The sequence below is a fragment of the Mustela nivalis genome (assembly GCF_964662115.1).
Source record: "Mustela nivalis genome assembly, chromosome: 7".
Classification (NCBI taxonomy): Eukaryota; Metazoa; Chordata; class Mammalia; order Carnivora; family Mustelidae; genus Mustela; species Mustela nivalis.
This window is the reverse complement of record NC_139026.1, coordinates 70,824,703-70,845,341: the sequence shown is the minus strand read 5'-3', so window position 1 is coordinate 70,845,341 and position 20,639 is coordinate 70,824,703. Positions and strand designations below refer to the sequence as shown.

Sequence of the window (20,639 nt, the reverse complement as noted above, 5' to 3'; positions counted from 1 at the left end):
TTGTCATTCTGAACTCTAGATCTGACATATTACCAATGTCTGTATTGATTAGGTCCCTAGCCTTCGGTACTGCCTCTTGTTTTTTGTTTTGTGGTGAAATTTTCTGCCCTCTCATTTTGTCCAGATAAGAGTATATGAAGGAGCAAGTAAAATACTAAAAGGGTGGCAACAACCCCAGGAAAATATGCTTTAACCAAATCAGAAGAGATCCCAAATCGTGAGGGGGGCGAAAGGGGATAAAAAGAGGTTCAAAAAGAAAGAAAGAAAAAAAAAATAAAATAAAATAAAATAAAATAATTAAAAAAAGAAAATTAATAAAGAAAAATATAAAAAAGAAAATATATATATATCAGATAAACTAGTTAAAAAATGTTAAAAAAGAAAAGGGTAAAAGTTAAAAAAAATTTAGCAGAAGAAGAGAAAAAAAATGAAAAAGAAAAAATTAAATTAACTGCAAGAGTAAAAAAAATCACAGGGAAAAAGCCATGAGTTCTGTGCTTTGCTTTCTCCTCCTCTGGAATTCTGCTGCTCTCCTTGGTATTGAAACCGCACTCCTTGGTAGGTGAACTTTGTCTTGGCTGGATTTCTTGTTGATCTTCTGGGGGAGAGGCCTGGTGTAATGATTCTCAAGTGTTTTGCCCCAGGCGGAATTGCACCGCACTTACCAGGGTTTGGGCTGAGTAATCCGCTCGGGTTTACTTTCAGGAGCTTTTGTTCCCTGAGCGCTTTCTGTAGAGTTCTGGAGGACTGGAATACAAATGGCGGCCTCCTGGTCTCCGGTCCAGAGTAGCCGAGAGCCTGGGGCCCCACTCCTCAGTGCGCCCTCAGAGAACAGTGCCCAGTTACTCCCGTCTGCCTGAACTCTGGCCGTGCTCCGAGCTCATTGAGCCTGTGACCGGTTCAAGGTAACCCCGAGCTGTGATCTTACTGTGGGCTCTGTCTCTGTAGCCAGCTTTCCCGTTCCAATACCCGCAAGCTCTGTGACACTCAGACACCCCCCATCCTTCTGTTACCCTGTGGGACCTGAGGCCACGCTGACTGCTGACCCCGTGTGGGCTTTGCCCCGGTTTAGCCTCTGGAGCGGTGACCCTCAGCGGAACAGACTTTTAAAAGTCCTGATTTTGTGCTCCGTTGCTCCGCTGCTTGCCGGGAGCTGGCCCCTCCCCCCGGGGTCTATCTTCCCATCGCTTTGGATTCACTTCTCCACCAGTCCTACCTTTCAGAAAGTGGTTGTTTTTCTGTTCCTAGAATTGCTGTTCTTCTTCTCTTCGATCTGCCGATGGATTTGCAGGTGTTTGCAATCTTTAGAGAAGCTATCTAGCTGATCTCCTGCTAGCTGAAGTAGTCTCTGCCTGCTACTTCTCCGCCATCTTGCCTCCTCCCAAAAGTTATAATTTTTTAAATGTTACATTGAAAAGAAGATTTGGAAAGATAATTTTGATATAACTGCTAAAAGTATTCAGTATTTATTGTATACAATTGTGACTTGAAAATTAACCTTCCCTAAGGTAATCGACTATAGCAACGGTAGGAATGAACCATCATGTAATGTGATGGTAGTATTACAGGAAGTTAATAGTATCTAAAATATCTTCCAGTTAGTAGAAAGGAAACATATTTTTCATAAATTGAAAAATTGCCTGCTTAGGATTTCTAAGAGTAATCTGGTGGTTTAATGAGGAGATTTTTGATTCTAGTTCATTGATAACATGGTACCAATAAAGAATGATTTCCTTATACCAAAAATGGACACAAATAAAAAGCACAGAATGATAAAAATTTTACTTTCCTAAGCAAATGAACAAATAGCAAAACAGCAAAGCAGTTTCCTGTAGTCATAACTGAAAATAAATTATAGGAGAGTTTTATCAAGTACTTAAAATCTTCAATTTCTATAGATTTACAAGTTTGTTGAATAAGTAAAGGGGGCCCATATTTTTTTAATCTGCATTTTTTTAATCTGCATTTTTTCTGTACCACAAATGATTTTCTATATATCTTTTTTCCAAAGCTAATGAGCAAGTAATTAAGGTTCACTGTCCCTTTATATGACCTGTATTTTATAATATGGGTAAAGAAAACAACAATAACTCTTTATGGGCTTTATATAAAGTAGTGGAAATGAGATCATCTGGGTAGTTATTATTTTACAGCTTCTCTTAGGTATTCAGTAGCTCCCCACAGGCAATGAACCATGGAAGCAAGAGTTCATTTTAATCTTTTATTGTAGTTTCTCCCTAGATCCTGGTTTGGACTTTCAAATCAGAGTTCACACTTGAACTCCTATAAAATGCCAGATGAGGAGTTGAGAACACAACTAGAGTAGGTGAGACTCTAGTAAGTACCAAAATATCACAGTATTGGATTCTAGACATTTTAAATTCTAAGTTTTAAATGTTTTCTTGGTATGCAAAAGTTAAATGAGGTAGTTGAATTAGTTTCAGGTAAACTCCTCATTAAAAGAGTACTGTGGGGGTGCCTGGGTGGCTCAGTCAGTTAAACATCCAACTCTTGATTTCAGCTCAGGTCATGATCTCAGGGACCTGGGATCCAGTCCCGCATTGTGCTCCCCACTCTGTGGAGAGTCTGCTTGTCTCTTTCTCCCTATGCCTCTCCCCATCTTGCACTCTCTTCTCAACAAATTAATCTTTTCTAAAAATTTAAAAATAAATAAGAGTACTAAGTTTCTACTATATAATATGTTCTGACTGCTTCTGCATATAGATAGCAACATTGATATTTTATTTTTAGTTTTTAGTTTGAGTTAGAATCTTAGACTCACAAATCATTTATTATTTAGCCACTTGATGCCTTGGTTTCCTTGCCATTAAGTACTTACTTGACCTCTGTAAAATGAAGATAATTTCTACCTTATAACTGATGTTGGTATTAGGATTAAATGAGTTAATACATGTCAATAGTTAAAACAATGCCAGGTACAAATATTAACATATTTTTAAGAAAAAAGTAAAACTGTATATATTTTTACTCATCCCTAACGCTTATGTGCAAAAGCTATTGTTTTTTATAGCAGTGGCTAGCTACTGTGGTTTCTAATCTTAGCATGGGCAGTTTATTTAGCTGGATGTAGGAAGTCCATGGATTTTTGGGGTTCTGATCCTATTATACCCAGGCCTCTGGTTTACACTCTAACTTCTTATGACAATGACTCAGAATCACTGCCATCCAACTTGCCTGGCAGCTTCTACAAAACGACTTAATTCTCTGTGTCCAGCTCATGGGGAACAGATGTTAAAGTGAAAAAATAACACCATAACAATTTCCCCTAATTAGCACCTTTGTGAGTAAACCGAACAAGAAGACTGAACTGTCCTAGAAACTAAATAACCCTCTCATCTGTGGGAGAACCTTCCAGCTCAGCAGCATGAGTCACTACAGCAGAGATAACTCCCCTGTGCCTCTTCTGTGAACAAACGCGGCCTTCAGTCTTTCAGGTTATAAATCTGGCCATTTCTTCTTCTTCTTCTTCTTCTTCTTCTTCTTCTTCTTCTTCTTCTTCTTCTTCTTCTTCTTTTTTTTAAAGATTTTATTTATTTACTTGACAAACAGAGATCACAAGTAGGCAGAGAGGCAGCAGAGGGGGTGCGGGAAGCAGACTCTCCACGGAGCAGAGAGCCCAATGCGGGGCTCAATCCCAGGACCCTGAGATCATGACCTGAACCAAAGGCAGAGGCTTAACCCACTGAGCCACCCAGGTACCATTTCTAAAATCTGGCCATTTCTAAAAGCACTTTAATCATTCTCCATTTTTAAAAAGCTCGTGTTTTTCTACTGTTATCTCCTTCTTCATCTCCTCCTCCTCCTCCTCCTTATTTTTGCTTCTCCTCATTCATAAACACAAAGTGAGATAACCGTACTTTCCACATTATATGACTGACTCAGAAATTCCATTATTTTTATGACCTCCTATCAGGAGTAGCATAAAAATATTACCAAATTAAGAACTAGCAATATAACTTCTAAAAAGAAGGAATGAAGGAAAAAAGGAAGGAAGGGATGAAGGAAAGAAGGTAGGTAGGTAGATAGGTTGTGGGGAGGGAGAAAACCCTGTTTTGTCACAAGAAGTTCCCAATCAAAATCACATGATACCAAATGATGATTTTTGATGTCCTAACATGAAATCCAACATTCACTTGAGAATATTTTCTCCTGACTTAACATGCAGCATCCTCTGATAGCATTAGTTTTAATATCACAAAAGGAAACTAGCATCTCAACTACTTCATTTGCATACTATAATTTCTATATGATTCAGTTCCATTATCAATTTGAAGCACAGGAGCCCAAAATAAATGTATCATTATCACCAAATTGCAGCATTTTCTCTCCTTATAAAGATAAATTTATTCTTAAATTTATTCTAACCCAGCTCAAAATATCCAGCCACTATCACAGGGGACTATTCTGAAGGCCAAAAGAAGAGTTAAAGAGTCCTCTGGTCTAAGGCCACTTTTAGAATCCATCAGTGAGAGAGGTTTCAAACCCCCTCTTAAGGGTCCTAAAGGAAAGAAATTTTATAACATCTCCCAATAAATTCTTCTGCAGCTTTGGCTACACAGGGTGTGACAATATAGGGAAAAAAATGCATCCATAAATCATTCTTGAAAACCTTTCCTTTCATGGTCATATTCTACAAAGGGAATTTCTCAGGTCACCTGACTAACATCTTACTTTCTGCACAGTATACAAGTTGTTAGTATGAAATTTTTAATGAGTTGTCTTTTATTCAGCCTCTTATTTTCTCTTACCTTTAGGGTATTTTAATAAGTGATGTAATCCTTACTAAAAATTCTTTATTTTGACATAAGAAATTCATTGTTACATTGTCTTTCAGATAATCTTTAATCATTATAGATAATATTGCTGTCTATGATTTCCTTTAAAAAGGTCCATATTTGTTATGTGATTTAACAGAAATAAGGGAAAAAGAAGGAGAGAGAACGAAGGAACAGACAAATACACATTAGTGATTGGTCATGGATAGCTTTGGAATATTTTTGTTTCAAGAATACAAACCAAATCGGGGCGCCTGGGTGGCTCAGTGGGTTAAGCCTCTGCCTTCGGCCCAGGTCATGATCCCAGGGTCCTGGGATCGAGCCCCACATCGGGCTCTCTCCTTGGCGGGGAGCCCGCTTCTCCCTCTCTCTCTGCCTGCCTCTCTGCCTACTTGTGACCTCTCTGTCTCTCTCTGTCAAATAAACAAATAAAATCTTTAAAAAAAAAAAAAAAAGAATACAAACCAAATCAATCGCTTTAAGCATTAAGTACAAATTCAAGTTTATGAAAGTCTATCAGTTTTTATAGCTTATAAGATTGAATATTCCCTTTTCAAAAGGACTCATGAATGTTTTTGTTTCACAAGCAATGTTTATCTTCCTGAGTTCCTTTCATATGTTCCTAAAGAGCAATGTGGTTTTGTTTAGTAGGTATTTATTAAGACCCACTATCAACCAGACACTGTGTTCAAGGATAGGAAAACAAAGATGAACAAAACCAGGTTCATAGCTGTGGAGTCTGAAGTCTTGCAGGAACTACCAACACTTAACAAACACATCATTTCCATGCAAGAGGCAAATGCCATGAGGAAAGCCTCGACTGGATTATGGGAGGCCAAAGGGATATGAAGTCAGGGAAGGCTTCCTAGAGGAGCTGCTGTAATTAGAAAATTTCTAATTTAATTTTTAAGAAAATAGTCCATATATATTTCACTTATTTGTCAAGCATAACAAATAGCATGAATGACATGGGGAGTTAGAGAGGAGAAGGGAGATGGGGGAAATTGGAAGGGGAGGTGAACCATGAGAGACTATGGACTCTACAAAACAATCTAAGGGGTTTGAGTTGGCGGGTGGGTGGGAGGTTGGGGTACCAGGTCGTGGGTATTATAGAGGGCACGGATTGCATGGAGCACTGGGTGTGGTGAAAAAATAATGAATACTGCTATGCCGAAAATAAATAAAAAATAAAATTTTTAAAAAAGAAAATAGTCTGTATAATAGAAAGTTAAAAAAAATACTCAGTATTTATGGCATAGACTCTAGGGTGGCATGTATTAGAAGATGAGAGTGAGTAGGAGGCAAAGTATAAATCAACTGTGTTACAGACAAAAGGAAGAAATTTCCTCTAAAATGCTTAAGCGAAGTTGGTGAACATTCATAGATATGCTTCTAAAATTCTGACACAATTCAAATCTGTGTGTGTGTGTGTGTGTGTGTGTTTTCCACACCAAGCAATTCTCTAACATTGGCTGAAGGTCCTACAATTTAACTCAATTCTGATACCATCTGTCTGGAGATAGCATCAGATTCCATAGATTAAAGGCTCAGTCCCACAAAAACGCACCCCTCACCCCTCCAACACACAGACACACACACACACACACACACACACACACACCCCTACCTCAAATCCAAGTTGTCATTTGTGTTTCTGACCAACCAGCTATAAATTGGAGATTCCCAAGACTCCCTCCTTGGGTTTGGTTAATTTGCTAGAGCAGCTCACAGAACTCAGAAACATTTGCTTATACTTGACAGTTCATTACAAAGGGATATAACTCAGGTATAACCAGATGGAAGAGATTTATAGGACAAGGTATAGGAAGGGGCATACAGCTTCCATGTTCTGAGTGTGCCACTCTGCTCGAACCTCCATATGTTCACCTACCCGGAAGCTCCAAACCCCATTCTTTTGGGTTTTTATAAAGGTTTCATTACATCGGCATGACTAATTAAATCATTGACCATTGGTGACTGAACTCAATCTCTAGCCCCTCTTCTCTTGTGGAAGGAGGTTCTCCTGGCAGCCAGCTCTCATCTTCAGGTGTTATCCAAAAAACGCATAACATAAACTCAGGTGTGGCTGAAACGTGTCTTGATAGAGACACCTTTATCGCTCTTATTGCTAAGGAAAGTTTAAGGGTTTTAGTAGTTCCCTGCCAAAAATGGAAGTTAGAGCAAGTGCATATTTATTATAAATCACAGTATCACTGCCCCAACGCTGGTCTTCAAACATAAATCCCTAATAGCAAAATAATCATATAAGTCAAAAGATATTGGTATATTACTAGAATCTCATTCAGTCATTAGTAACTATCCAGGACATTGTCATCATATCATGCGAGAATGTCTCCTAAGCTGAGGCCACTCAGGTGTTTAGGCTTCCATCCCATCTTGTCAGGTTCCAAAAAACACTAGCAGTGTCAGCAATCTATGTCTTCACCTTAGCAAGAGACATATCATTTCTTGCTTTGAGCCTTTTCTGAGGTGTTAATGTAATATTGGATTTCCTTCCATTACATAACCCATTTATTCATTCTTTTTCCACAGCTACTAATTTTCCTTCTCTCCATTTATACCCAGACTTCCACCTTGGGAAGGGACATTAGGTTTGGTTGCTGTTCTGGTCTAGATTGCAGGCAGCAAGCAGTCCTGGTCTAGGACGTGCCTGCCTCTCCATCCACACTCATTCAGATAGGTAAGATTACACAAATGCTGACCTAGTGGGTTTTCATGACCATTAAGCAATTCCCTGTTAATCCCAATTTTGCCAGATGGGGTAAAGGCACACCCCACCCCACCATGCCCTTAGGTATTCTAACATAAATATTTAAAACATAGTTACAGTTTCTTGCTTAGAAATCATCCCTGATTCCAGTTCCTGTAGTTTCAGCCCTCTGACCATTGCAACAAGGAGCTCTACTTACTGTTTTGCTCAAACGAGACCATGGATTATTATCACTTGGATGCTTTAAACAGAAAAATATATCTGAAGCCACATGTTTGGAGAAGAAGGACTGGAGAGCCTCTCTGGATCTACTTTTAATACAATAACCCTAGGTAATTGTCTCATAATAAACTTCCCTCTATCCCTCGGGTGGATCAGTATTTGGGAATTACCTTCTAAAGAAATGATGCTCAAGTTTTGATATAGTTAAGAATAAGTGTGGTCAGGGCACCTGAGTGGCTGTCAGTTAAGCAACTGACTTCTGCCCTGGTCATGATCTCAGGGTCCTGGGATCCAGCTATGAGTCCATCTCCCACTCACCGGGAAATCTACTTGTCCCTTCGGCCCTCCTCCCTCCTCCCTGCTCATGCTCCCGCTCTCTATCTCTCTCTCAAGTAAATAAAATATTTAAAAAAAAAAGGGGGGGGTCTCTGGTTTTTGTGTTTGGAGCCGTTTTCCTATGAGATTCTAACGCCTACCTAATGTAAGAAACCCTGGCCAAAACAAAATTTGATTGGTTTGCATTTGGTTTCTTTAGGTACCCTGCACATGCTGTATAAGAAACTGGCTTTTTAGACAAAATAGTAATACCAGTGAAGCACTCCCATGTTTCGTGAAAGTTTTAACACACAGAAGACATTGGTCAGTGCCCACCCTTAAACCCGTACTCCTCTACCGGCTGCTGATATTATATCTTTAGCCTAAGATGTAAATTTCAAAGCTGAGGGCCAAAGGACCTACATAAGTAACAAAATGGAAGAGCTAGGATGAGCAATCTTAGAGGCAGCCCTCAGCCAACATCTCTTAAGGACTCAGGTATAAATGCCCCAGCTCCTTCTCTCTTTGGCAGGGTGATTCCGAGGCATGTGTTTGCTGCAAGAGTATGCTCTACTCACTCATTGTGGCTGGCTTAATAATGCACATTTTATGGGCTGCCTTCCCTTCCTTGTATTCCCTTCCTGCTCCCTTATTAGTGTTCCCTGCAACTCTAGATTGCAGCAAATCTTTATCTCAAGGTCTGCTTCCAAGGATTAAATCAAGGGGACACAACCCATTAAGTACAATGATATCTTCAGGTTCAAAGAGTATCTTATAAATACCCCAAAATAAAGCCAAAACTGTAAAGATAATGAACAAGACAGGCCAGTTTAACAATAATGTTTTGTAAAGCATATTAGAAAACAGACATTTGTGGGGTGCCTGGGTGGCTCAGTAGGTTAAAGCCTCTGCCTTCAGCTCAGGTCATGATCCCAGGTTCCTGGGATCGAACCCGGCTTTGGGCTCTCTGCTCAGCGGGGAGCCTGCTTCCCTTCCTTCTCTCTCTCTGCCTGCCTCTCTGCCTAACGATGATCTCTGTCTGTTCAATGAATAAATAAAATATCTAAATTTAAAAAAAGAAAAGAAAACAGACATTTGTTCATGATTTGGGTCCCAGGAACATAACATGGCTTGCACACACATGGAAGAAAATCACAGTAAGGTGTATCAACAAGTAAGGACATGTCAGTTATCATTCTAGGTACACGGCCAAACAATGGTAGAGATGGCGAGGGAGGTGTCAGGTGGAAACCTGAAGAGAGGTATCAGTTTTTTATAAGGATGTAAGTGTACATACTGAAAAATCCTGGGAGACTTCAAACCCAATGCTTCTCCAGCTGACTCTGATCTGAACAGCATAATTAATAAATCATGACACACTGATGTGCTGAGGCCTGGCTCAGACCAGCTCATGAGAGCCTGAAAGCTGATTGTTAATTTCAGGAATTTTGCAAGCCCAATTACTTCATATAATAGTTTGAAATAGGCCATAGTGAGGGTATTTATACCACAGAAATGGCCAAACACTATAAATTAGGCTTCCTTCCTTCCCCAAGAGCCAACTGTTAAGCATTTACCATCATAGCACTGAATCATGATGTTGTCATTATTCACCTGTTCTATTAATTAGTCAGTCTTACTGCAATAGGTAGACCAAGGACTGGCAATAGATCAAGATTCACTTCAAGGAATGCCTTGTAAAATTCTACTCAATTGTAGGAGATCAAAAAAGATATTGTCCAAGTAGGTAGTCTTTACATTGAGCTTTGCTCGGGGGTTTACATATAAAAATAGTTTTAGGGGATTAAATTTTCAAATCTTCAACTTTCATATATGCTCTTTCCAAAAACTAATTTGCCTGAGAATGAGGCTACTTCTCCATGGTCCTTCTCCCATTTTATAGAAAAAAAGGTATACCTTCACACACACACAAATACCAAATCTCACTACTGGGCATTACTATGTGTAAAAGTTTCCGAGGCCCCAAACAAAGGCATACAGGAAAAGACTGGTTTGGAAGAAGACTCTTTCCATGATTAATCAAGGCTTCTTAGATACACAGAACCTGCTCTCTTCTCCTGTTTTACAGATATGTATAAAATACATATTTTATTTTATTAAAATATTTCAGAATATTAATCTTTTATATATTTTATAATATATAAATATTATAAATGAATATAAATATATATAAATATATGTTAAGATGAAGTTTGCATTAAAAATGAAAATATTTTGACCGGTTTTTAAATTTTTCTGAATTTAGAACAATTGAGGAAATATAGATCAATAACGCTGATTCTTTTTGTTGTAACTGGAGTGCTTTACAGGACTACCTAAAAACTTAAGATACTTTGAAAATCCCACAGCTATAAATTTCTCATGCCTTCTTTCCTATTCAGGGTGCTTTATCCAGTAACATAATAAAAACGCATTTAACCAAATCATATCATGAAATATTTATCCAATTACAGTCATTTCATTTTATAAGACATTCAATATTTTCTACTTCTGAGTAACAAAAACCTGAATTTATTTGAAATTACAATTAAAGTAAATTTAGATGTCAAGTCAAAACTGACTGAAAGGGCACAGAGTTTTTAGGAAAATTCCTTTCCCTGGCACAGGAGCAAAGAAGTTTGGCATTTCCAGCTGAGATTATTTTCACAGCCCTTGGAAGTCCCGTCTCTCCACAGGTGAACTGGATGGGGGCAAATAAATACCCTTCCAGAACATCCAAAAGAAAAGAGAGGGAAAAAAATTCCTTTGAAGGATTTACTCACTGCAAGTGTTCATTATAGGTGCTATTTAACAGAGAAAGTGCCATCATTGATGTATATCGCCATCCAGCAGTGATAATAACGACCCTCTGTCCGGTTGGGTTTCAAAAAAGCGGCGCTTTATTTCATATGGCCATCGCTTATATAGGGGAGCTAAGCCAATCAGCATAGACAGCGATATGCATCCACCAATCTTAAGCTTGTTACCAAGTTCCCACAGCATAGCAATAGTTCAACAGCCAATAGGTAGTACTTCCTTTTTACCATCAGTCACTCTAGACACACCTTCTGGCAAATCGCCAGGCGCCATTTTGCAAAGCTCTACGGTTGACGGATCTCCGGGCCCCTGGAGCATCCGCCCTCGACAGCTGTATGGGGGTGAGGGGGGGGGTTTCTGAAAGGAATCTAGAAGACAGTATTTTTAAAGCATTATGATCTTTGAAAAAAATTAGATGTGTGAGTGTATTCAAATATATACATGTGCTCACATCAGCAGCACATATACTCAAATACACACATGTGAATGTTGACTTTTGCCATTTCATTTAAGCAGAGTGGTGAGCAGAGAAAAGGATAAACCTCTGATTCCTATGAAGAGTCACTAATCCCCAGCCAAGAGTATATCTCATTGCTTTATTTTTTCAAGTGTACCAAAAAGTTGGCTTTTTTTTAGATCTTGTGAGCTAAGTGTGCCTGATGTAAATTCTACTATCGAGTCATACCAGATAGTAAATGTCTGTGTTATTCATAGTATCAAAGTAGTAAATGCGTTTTTGATATAGGCTAAGCCTGGGCATTTATGAGGCACCTGCACTTTTAAGAGTTCATATTGGCAGAACACATTGAATCATTTCTTCTAAAACCATCCACTAGAAAAACCCTCTTTTCCCACTTTATTAGGCATTCCAGAAGTTACAGTATCCCATAAAATCGAAATCATGTGGGAGTAAAATTTATATTCTTCCACAAAGTTCCTCCCAGCATTACAAATGATGCATTTGTGGCCCTTCAAATTGGTGTGGCAGCCATCTATGGTAACTGTTCTAATAAAATTCTCAATTTAAGGGTAACTTGTTTTGGCAACTAGACAATTTCATTTAGCCAGTTTGGAAGTGTGGAAGCAGATAAAAACCTTCTTGATCAAGAAAAGAGAAAGTTTGTGGATGTGTATTTTATGATAAAACAATTTGGGGGAGCTTGGGTGGCTTAGCCTGCTGGTTTCCGCTCAGGTCAAGACCTCAGGGTTGTGAATCAAGCACCCACCAGCTCCTGCTCAGCTCAGAGTCCTCCTGAGAGTCTCTCCACCTCCCTCTGCCACTCCCCCATTCTCCTACGCATCAACATTCATGTGTACTCTAAGACATTCAATCAAGCAAATCTTAAGGTGGGGGGGGGGCGCTCAGTGGCCACTCTTTGTTTAACCAACTACAGATATTGCCTTGCCTTTTTTCCTTTTTTTTTTTTTTTTTTTGGCATATACTGTATAAAGAATGGCAAGAAATAAACTCTTTTAATGAAGAGAATCTAAACCTATTTTGTTTTTTAGAAAACAAAAAAGAAGTCTTAGGGACTCCTTGCAGATTGTGTCTTAGGGAAGGGGCAATTTTATCCCTTGGTGATACTGTTAGAAATTATAGGTTAGTTGTGTATTCAAGACACTTGTGGTTTTTTCCCTTTCACCAACTTCTCAGCTGTTGCTTTTCCTCCTATAGATACCATCTCAGTTGCTACACAGGCATCTGTTTTCTTTGGTCCCAAACCACAGGAGTCTTGGGCAGTTGCCTTGCAATTTGCCATAGTTTGACCTTGCATTAACATATACATTTTGATTTTTGTAAAAATGATAGTTCTACACATTTAACTCGGGTGCAACTTAGAATGATGCTGCTAAAACTTTGCCAGTGGACTTCTGCTTTGAGGTGGTGGGATTTGGATAATATTGCACAGTCAGTGAAATCAAAAAGACTCTATCACCTGGGGAAAAGCATACATCTTTTAGATAAGCATGAAAGTAACCATAACCCAAGGGAATGTGGGATGTTCTTTCCCCCAGGGTTGGGAAAGGATGTGGAATAATTCAAGAATATTCTGATTGGTAGTATAAAATGGATACACAGAGAAGGCTGTTTCTGTCAGAGATGAGCTAGGATACATGCACATGTCCTTGGGAAAATGATAAGAGGAGCTTAGCTGTCAATAGACATTCTGCTCCTAGGTCTTAACCTTCACTTAGTTTGTTGTATATTTTTTATGTTATTGGGGTACCTTAGTTAATGAGAGGTTTTGGTCTGTGTCTTGTAATTAGAAGAAGAAATGTCCCATATACCAGGTACTATTCTGGGGCTAATTAGGACCACTGAGCTGCCTGACAGGTACAAAAATTTTCATGGCAACCCTATGAGGTAAGAATTATTTCCCCCCATTTTAGAGATGTGAAAATTCTTATTTTCTAATAAGAAAAGTGCAGGGACGGGACTGATGATTGCTTCAGTTTGGCTCACCCAGTAAATGGGGGTTGTTGGACCCTGAGAAGCAGAGGTAAGGGCAACATCAACCTATTAGTTGACCAGGCCCCAAGAAAAAGATCTTGCTTGGGCTTTTGCCTCTTTTTACACATATGACTAGAAAAGAAACAAAATAAAATATAAGGCAGGTCCCTAGAAATTTTTTTCTGCTCTACATCAAGTTTTTGAAAGGTTTGATCAGGGGTCCTTCACGGTCTCAGTTCTAAAGGGAAGATGGGACAACCTTCTAGATTTAGTTTGTTTTGACTCTCCTTAACACTAGGATGTATGCAAATTGAAAGATCCCTCATGAATATGTAAGCAGCACATGTTCTCCCAAACACAAGTGTCCAAGTGCATTAATAGCTAATGCTGCATTCCCTAGGAATCTTTTGAAAATCTGCCTGATGTTAGAGTGAAAGGTTTTTTCTTTTTCCTTCTGCAACACCCCAATTCTAAGCCTTTTGTTTCATAAATGAGAAGAATTTTAGGGAGTGAGTGACAGGCAAATCTCAACTCGTCAGGGGTGATTTCCCTGCACAGGACATCTGGTGAACATGACTTCTGCATTCCTAGAGCTAAATCCTGCACCAGCTGATACACAATTAAGTATAACATCATTCATTCCAGGCTGTCAGAGAGGAACACACAGAGACCTCCTCATACTCCTGTGCCCCACAAAGTAGAATGTATGCTAATGAACCAATGTGATGTAAGATGAAGCCACAGGATCATGGACATTCAGAATGAATGCCTAGATGAGGTTTATTCCATTACTCAGGCAGGAGTCTCATTTGCCTAGACGTAACAGCTAACATTTATCTATTGCTGTGTGACAAACTGCCACAAACTAGCAACTTAAAACAGTGCCCATTTATTATTTCATAGTTCCATAGGTCAGAAAGTCTGGTGGACTTGGCTGGATCCTACAAGGCCAACGTCAGAGTATCAGCTGGGCTGAGCTCTCATGCAGATGCTCTGGAGAGGAAACTACTTCCAAGTGCATTCAAACAATTGGCAAAACACAACTCCTTGTTACCCTGGGACAGGGGCTCCATCTCCTTGATGGCTGTCAGTCCAATACTCCTCTCAGTGTCTCAGGTTCCTGGAGCCAACCATAGCGCATGAAATCCTTCTGCGTCTTGAATCTCTTCGTCTTTCTCTTCTGCCACTAGCAGGAGAAAGCTTACTGCTTTTGTGTCCATGTGATTAGATTAGATTAGATTAGATTAGATAATCTCTCTTTTAAAAGGTTAACTCTGCCGTATAATACACAACTTTCAGAGGTTCTATGGATTCTTGGGAGGCCATTTGAGAATTCTGCCTACCACACCTAGCAAGTAGAACTAATAAAAATATTGTCAGCCTTGTCCTATCCTCAAAAGATCAAGACATTGTAAGTATAGGTGAAGCTGGTAGAAATAACATTGAGAATCATGTTTAAATTTTGGGACATGGAAGTTTCAAAGTTTAAAAGTTAGACTGAAATGGTAAAGAGTCAATGTCCTTTGAAGAAAGTTACAACATTACTTTAAGCAACCAATTTTCCTTAATACAAAATTTTAGAAGACATTAAACTATCTGAACTTGCCTTACAAAAAATAAGAAACCATAGCTGTCCTGCTGACTATGTACCTTTAATTCAGCAATCCCTTGATACCCTCTTCTTCATTCACAGCTGATGTCTTCAAATTAGCCTTGAGTCATACTGCCCTCCATCCCCTGACTTGCTCCCCTCAGTTCCTGAACCCTTAGCACAGCCCTTGATTCCTGTTTATTGCCTTCTATCACCCATCAGGTTCCACTGGATCTAACTGCTGTAGCTCTTGCCTAAGCTGGTCTGTACTGCTTCTGGCCATTCTGTAAGCAACTTGTCAGGAGCCATCTCTCTCTGCCAAGCCAAAGGGCCCCTGTGATTGCTTCTCCCAGCATCATATCACCTCTCAAGGAAACCTGCTCTATCCTCAAAGAATAACTGGTTCTTCCTGGCTAAACTTGTAACTCTTGAATTCCTTTTGTTTGTCATCCTGTTTTTATGCACTTTGTTCTTCCATTTACACATGATAAAAATAGGTCACCTATTACTTATTTTACTCAATTGCTTGTTTAGAATGGCTTGTGTCTCCTTTACATTTGGGTCAATATTCACTCTTGGATTAGGCATGCTTGCAGGTCGGCAAGATATAAGCAAATGTTAAAATGTTTTGTGATGAATTTGCCCAGGGATGATAATGTTCATGAGGTTAAGATGTTCTGGGTAGCCATCCCCAATTTAATGCCTATGTATCACCCAAATGCCACATGCCGTAACCTAAAAGGTTATGATGAGCCCAGGTTTATAAATGGTAAACTGTCAACCACACTTTTGGAAGCTGAGAAGTTAATATAAGTTAAGAATTTTGAAATGCCTTTTCCTATTTAACTGGAACAAAAGTTGTTCCCATACAGTTTCCTGGTTAAGTACATTCCCTGGTCCCTGCAAACTCAGAGGCAATGTCAGAAATCTTTTTGCTGGCTATTAAACATGCATTTTTTTATCTTGATTTTTATTAATAATTGATATATTCATGAAAGTAAAATAAAGTATTTTTCCTTAGTCACTGCATTCAATTTAACACGTGTTGGACCTATCATGGTTTCCTAAGCTAAAATGCAAGCCTTGTGAAATTCCTATTTTTTTTTTAATGAGTAAATTTCATCCAAAGCAGAGAACTTTGCTTTGAAAATAAATTTTTGGAATCTAAATGTAAGTATAATTTTATTAATTTCTAAAAATATAAATATTCTAAGTATTCTTGGCCCCAGGTTAAAAATTGTTTTTTAACATCATTTAAAATGTTCTATTTCTTTTCCCTCTGTGTCATTAGGCAAGTAGTCCCTGATTCCAGATAACAAAAATGAAGCAGTATAACAAATAAGGGAATCAGTTCCTGATAATATTTCCCAGATGATCACAATCAAACTGGGTGGGTAGCAGCCATGTGCAAGCCCTCGTGGGTGGGAGAGAAGGGTTTTCACTCAGCAGCAATGTCATTACTAGACCTTTGCCCTGGACTTCACCCTGCAGAATCCCTGTCAGGTCTTTTTCCTGCCTACTGGATCCAAAATAAAGCTTTGCAGCCAAAATATTCAGTGACAGATGGCTCATTTCATTGCTGTAATGTCACCCTTTGGGTCCCTGAGGGGATGATTCCAGGAATAGAAAGCGGGGCAAATACAGAAATGGACTTATAACAGAATCTAACACCATCAGGGTTTCTCCAGTTGCTGATGAAATAAAGAACTTCTAAATTCTTTTCATCTAACATGAGAGGCCCCTCTTCTCTCAATAAATGGTAATTAGTGCACAGAGTATAGTATGGGTTCAGTCCCTCCTTTGACCCTGACAAGGTCAATGATTTTGAGCCTGTTCCTCAGTTTCCTCATAAGTAAAATGAGCATCAGAACAGTACTTACCAAAGGCAACAAAAGCAAAAATAAACATTTGAGATGACATCAAATTAAAAGGCTTCTGCACAGCGAAGAAAGCCTTTAACAAAATGAAAAGGCAACCTACTGAATAAGAAAATGTTTGCAAATCATATATCCAATAAGGGGTTACTATTGAAGATACATAAAAAACTTATACAACTCAACGTAAAAAAAATAATAATAATAATCTTAGCCTTAGCTAAGAATCCAATAAATGGTGACTAACATTTTCTTCCTTCTCTTTGATGAATTTGATTTTGTATAAAAATCAATACATAATAGAACATAAAACAAGAGGTACAATATAGGAAACCTATTAACGGAAATGATATTTTGTTAATATTCTTAATTCAGAATGGACTAAGACTAAATAATACCAAAATCAGCATTTTATTGTTTATTCTAAAATGGGAATGGGAAGTTGCTCCCCCTGGAACAATCCATAAGAGACAATTAGTATTCTTCCCATTGTTGAGATCTCTAAGGCTATGGGAGGTTATGACTTATTTCTAGTCATGTCTAGGTTCCCTTGATAAAATTACTTACAGTGCTCACTAGAATTGGTTCTAGATTTCATTTTTTAACTGCTTCCCTTTTTGAGAAAAGGTATGAACTTTTTCCATCATACGCATTTACAAAGTTATAATTCACAAAGATTCTGGGAGGTTTTTTTGTTCTGTTTTTCATTTTTTTCCTAACTTGGCACATCCTAGTCTTTTCCCTAAGGTATGTATCTGTACTGCTATTTTCCAGTTTGTCTTGGCATTACTGCTTCACCATTTGGCCCCTGAGTCAACATAGTTTCACCACCATTATCTACACAGCACCACCTCCTCTGAATGGACTCACAAATGTCCTTCTCTGTTGCATGCCTTCGCTGGGTCTGCTTTCCCATGACGTTACCTGTTACCCATCTGTCTACTCCTAAAGAATGCCATGAGGGAGTGACAGTGCTTCAGACAGAGTCTTAAGAATTTTGACACTCATTTGAATTTAGTCACTGTGTATCACTGAATTCCTAACCTCCTTTTTTCAAGACTTTTTCCAAACTGAAAGTGAACCAAGTTAATCAGATTCATATTTTCTAAAGCTCACAAGCTTTCTCTCTAATTATGATTAATTTGGTCTTGACAGCATTTATAGTTAATCATTGGGTACCAGAATCTTTATATATTTTACTTTTAATTATGAGTCTTTATATATTTTACTTTTAATTATGAATATAATTAATTATATCCATTAAACATACTCATGTGTTAACAAGTGCTATTATCCCCATTTTATAGGTGTGGAAACCAAGAATCAGGAAATATAAGCAACTTCCCCAAGAGCCTACAGTATGTGGCTGCATTTCCCACCAAGCAAGATGCCCAAAAGAGTCCTTTGGAGGACACAGCAATTGTTCTCAAGCGCATGTCTATATAAAAGTTATCTGACATGTTTATCAAAAGTGTATCCCATAGTCCATCACCCAAATTCCAAGCTCCAGCCTCCAGATTCTGCTTCAGTGGGTGGATCTAGGCTTTGCCTTTCAACAAACTCTCTGGGAGATTTTGATGCAGGCCATCTGCACAGCACACCCAGCTCAGGAGAGACCCAAACTGACCGCATTACCAGCTATGTCTCATATGAAGCACCCCATTTCCTGCTTTTCTTCTCCTTAAAGCCATAAATTAACCAAGTGCTGAGATTTACTTTTATAACAAAACTTAGGCTGAATGGGGTTTTCCAGAATTCAGGTTTTGTTGGGAGGCAGAATTTTGTTGGGAGGCAGAAATTGGGGTTTTCTAGAATTCAGGTTTTGTTGGGAGGCAGAGCCTGAGGATCAATAAAACTAGATTGTCTTTTTCCTTTACTGGCTTCTTGCCTGTCATTTGATTAAAAAAACCATATTGTGTCTCATTCTTCTCAATGGAATGTGAAAATTCATGTCCGCTACTCACTGAAAAGACCTCTAAAGAGGAAAACGGACCATGGGAGGACCATGAAAAGCTCCACGCAAAGAACACTGTGTGAGTCCTCAAGACTCAATTACTCTCTTATCTACGTGGGGCATACTGATTTTTTTTTTTTTATGGCTTCGATTTATTGCACAAAACATGAGGGATGACATATTCAGTTGGCATCTGTGAGGCTGGTAGATAGAGAATTTACAATGTGCAGGCTTTGTGTTCTTGGAAAAGTTGTTTTAAGTCCTTGCACCTCGTTTTCTTCATGTGAAACGGGAAGACGTACTATCAACTTCATGGCGTGCTGAGTTGTCACTTCATGATTTGCATAACTAAGCTTTGATGCATTATTCAGCCCAAATATTTTCATTCTCAACAGCCTACCTTCAAGCTATTGTTAATATCAGTATATTCACTCTTATGTTCCTGTCTGTTTTATAGAAAACAAATATGACACTGGCCCTACTCTTAGGAAAGTTACTCTCAAGCAGATGAGACAATCTAATGTGATACCTAAAACCAGAGATTTGGTAGGATTTTCACAAATGGGGGAAAAGGGAGGAAAGCCAGGAAAGTGTATATAATATGACCCTAGTTTTTAAAAACAATTCTAAAACAATTACCAATTCCTCTACAGTTTTGTATATATCCATTAAACATACCCACATAAAACATCTGTATACATATTTACATAACATGTAATTTACTAAATATAAAATATACATATAACATCATTAATATGAGATCTTTTGGAGAGAGAATAAAGAGAAGGAAGGAAACAAAAAAGAAATATAAGTAAATAATGTTTTTAAAAATACATGGATGTCCCACGATAAAAAGAGCAAATGTAATATGACCCCAGCTAAGTAAATGTGCATTTGTGGGTGTGTATGTGTCTGAGATACGTGAAAACATAAACAAAACACAAACAGGGGCTAGTTCAAGGTAGTGAGACTTAAGAGATCTTTACTCTTCTTCTGTATTGTTAGACTATTTTTTATAATGTCATGTTATTTATAACCAGAAACATTATACAAAGGATAGACTGTGTCAAAATATTTATTATAGTACATGATGTATTGTTTTATTTTGTCTTTTCAAGTGGTCTCTAAAAGGTATGAATTATTTTGAAATGAGAAAAATTATATTCTTTGAAGAGGTATTCTCAGTAGTAACAAAATGCAGTGGAAGAAAGGCCACGGCTGCTTTAAGGACCCAAGTAAAGCACAGTGCACAATGAGCTGGTTTGCCAGAACAAACTCAGTCACTGAACTCTTCTTTTTCTTCTTTCTTTTCCTTCTGTAGATGTTTTGAATTATGTAAATCTCAGATTTGTTGAAAGAATCTATTTTTTTAATCTTTACAGAATGGTTTTACTTAATGTTTTTCCAATTCATGTCCCATGTTCAGCACATCCCAAGCTGAACTTGGGATTTCCTTTCTGCCTCAACTTACTTCTCTTCCTGTCTCCTTTTTTAAGAGGTATGCCCCCACCTTCAGCTGAGTCACCCTAACTGAATTTCTGGGATCTACCCTGGATTCCTCCCTCTGCACCTAGGGAGTCAATCATTTCTATACATACTACATCCATCAGCTTTCTCCTTATCACTTCTCTTCTCCATAGCCATTGTCCTCATTGGTCCTACCCGGATTGCAGCAGTTATCTTTAAATTGGTCCCCTTATGTCCACTTAGAAAATTTGATAAAGCAGGAGAATGTCTAAACTTTAGACATGTTTTGCAAACAAATGTGAGTTGCTTGCCTATCTTCTTTCCTTTAATGAACAGTGTCTCCCCAAAACAGCATGTCAATCACAATATTCCCATGCCCCATGATATTATAAGCTAGACAGTGAGAGCTTCATCCCCAGA

The 20,639-nt window shown here is 38.4% G+C and overlaps 1 protein-coding gene and 1 long non-coding RNA gene across 6 annotated transcripts in view; one reads left to right on the top strand and one right to left on the bottom strand.

The window, feature by feature from the left end:
- Positions 1-20,639, bottom strand: part of LMNTD1 (lamin tail domain containing 1) — a 521,212-nt gene that overhangs the window by 382,593 nt on the left and 117,980 nt on the right. Inside the window, exon 4 of one of the 5 annotated variants that reach the window (XM_082738534.1) lies at positions 10,848-14,519. The exons of the other annotated variants lie outside the window; for them this stretch is intronic. The gene's annotated coding sequence lies outside the window, so the exon portion shown is untranslated. The remainder of the gene's footprint in view (positions 1-10,847; positions 14,520-20,639) is intronic. 5 annotated transcript variants of the gene reach the window in all.
- Positions 756-18,674, top strand: LOC309868578. The gene is made up of 2 exons (XR_014313733.1): positions 756-905; positions 18,106-18,674. It is a non-coding gene; the product is annotated as an uncharacterized lncRNA (long non-coding RNA).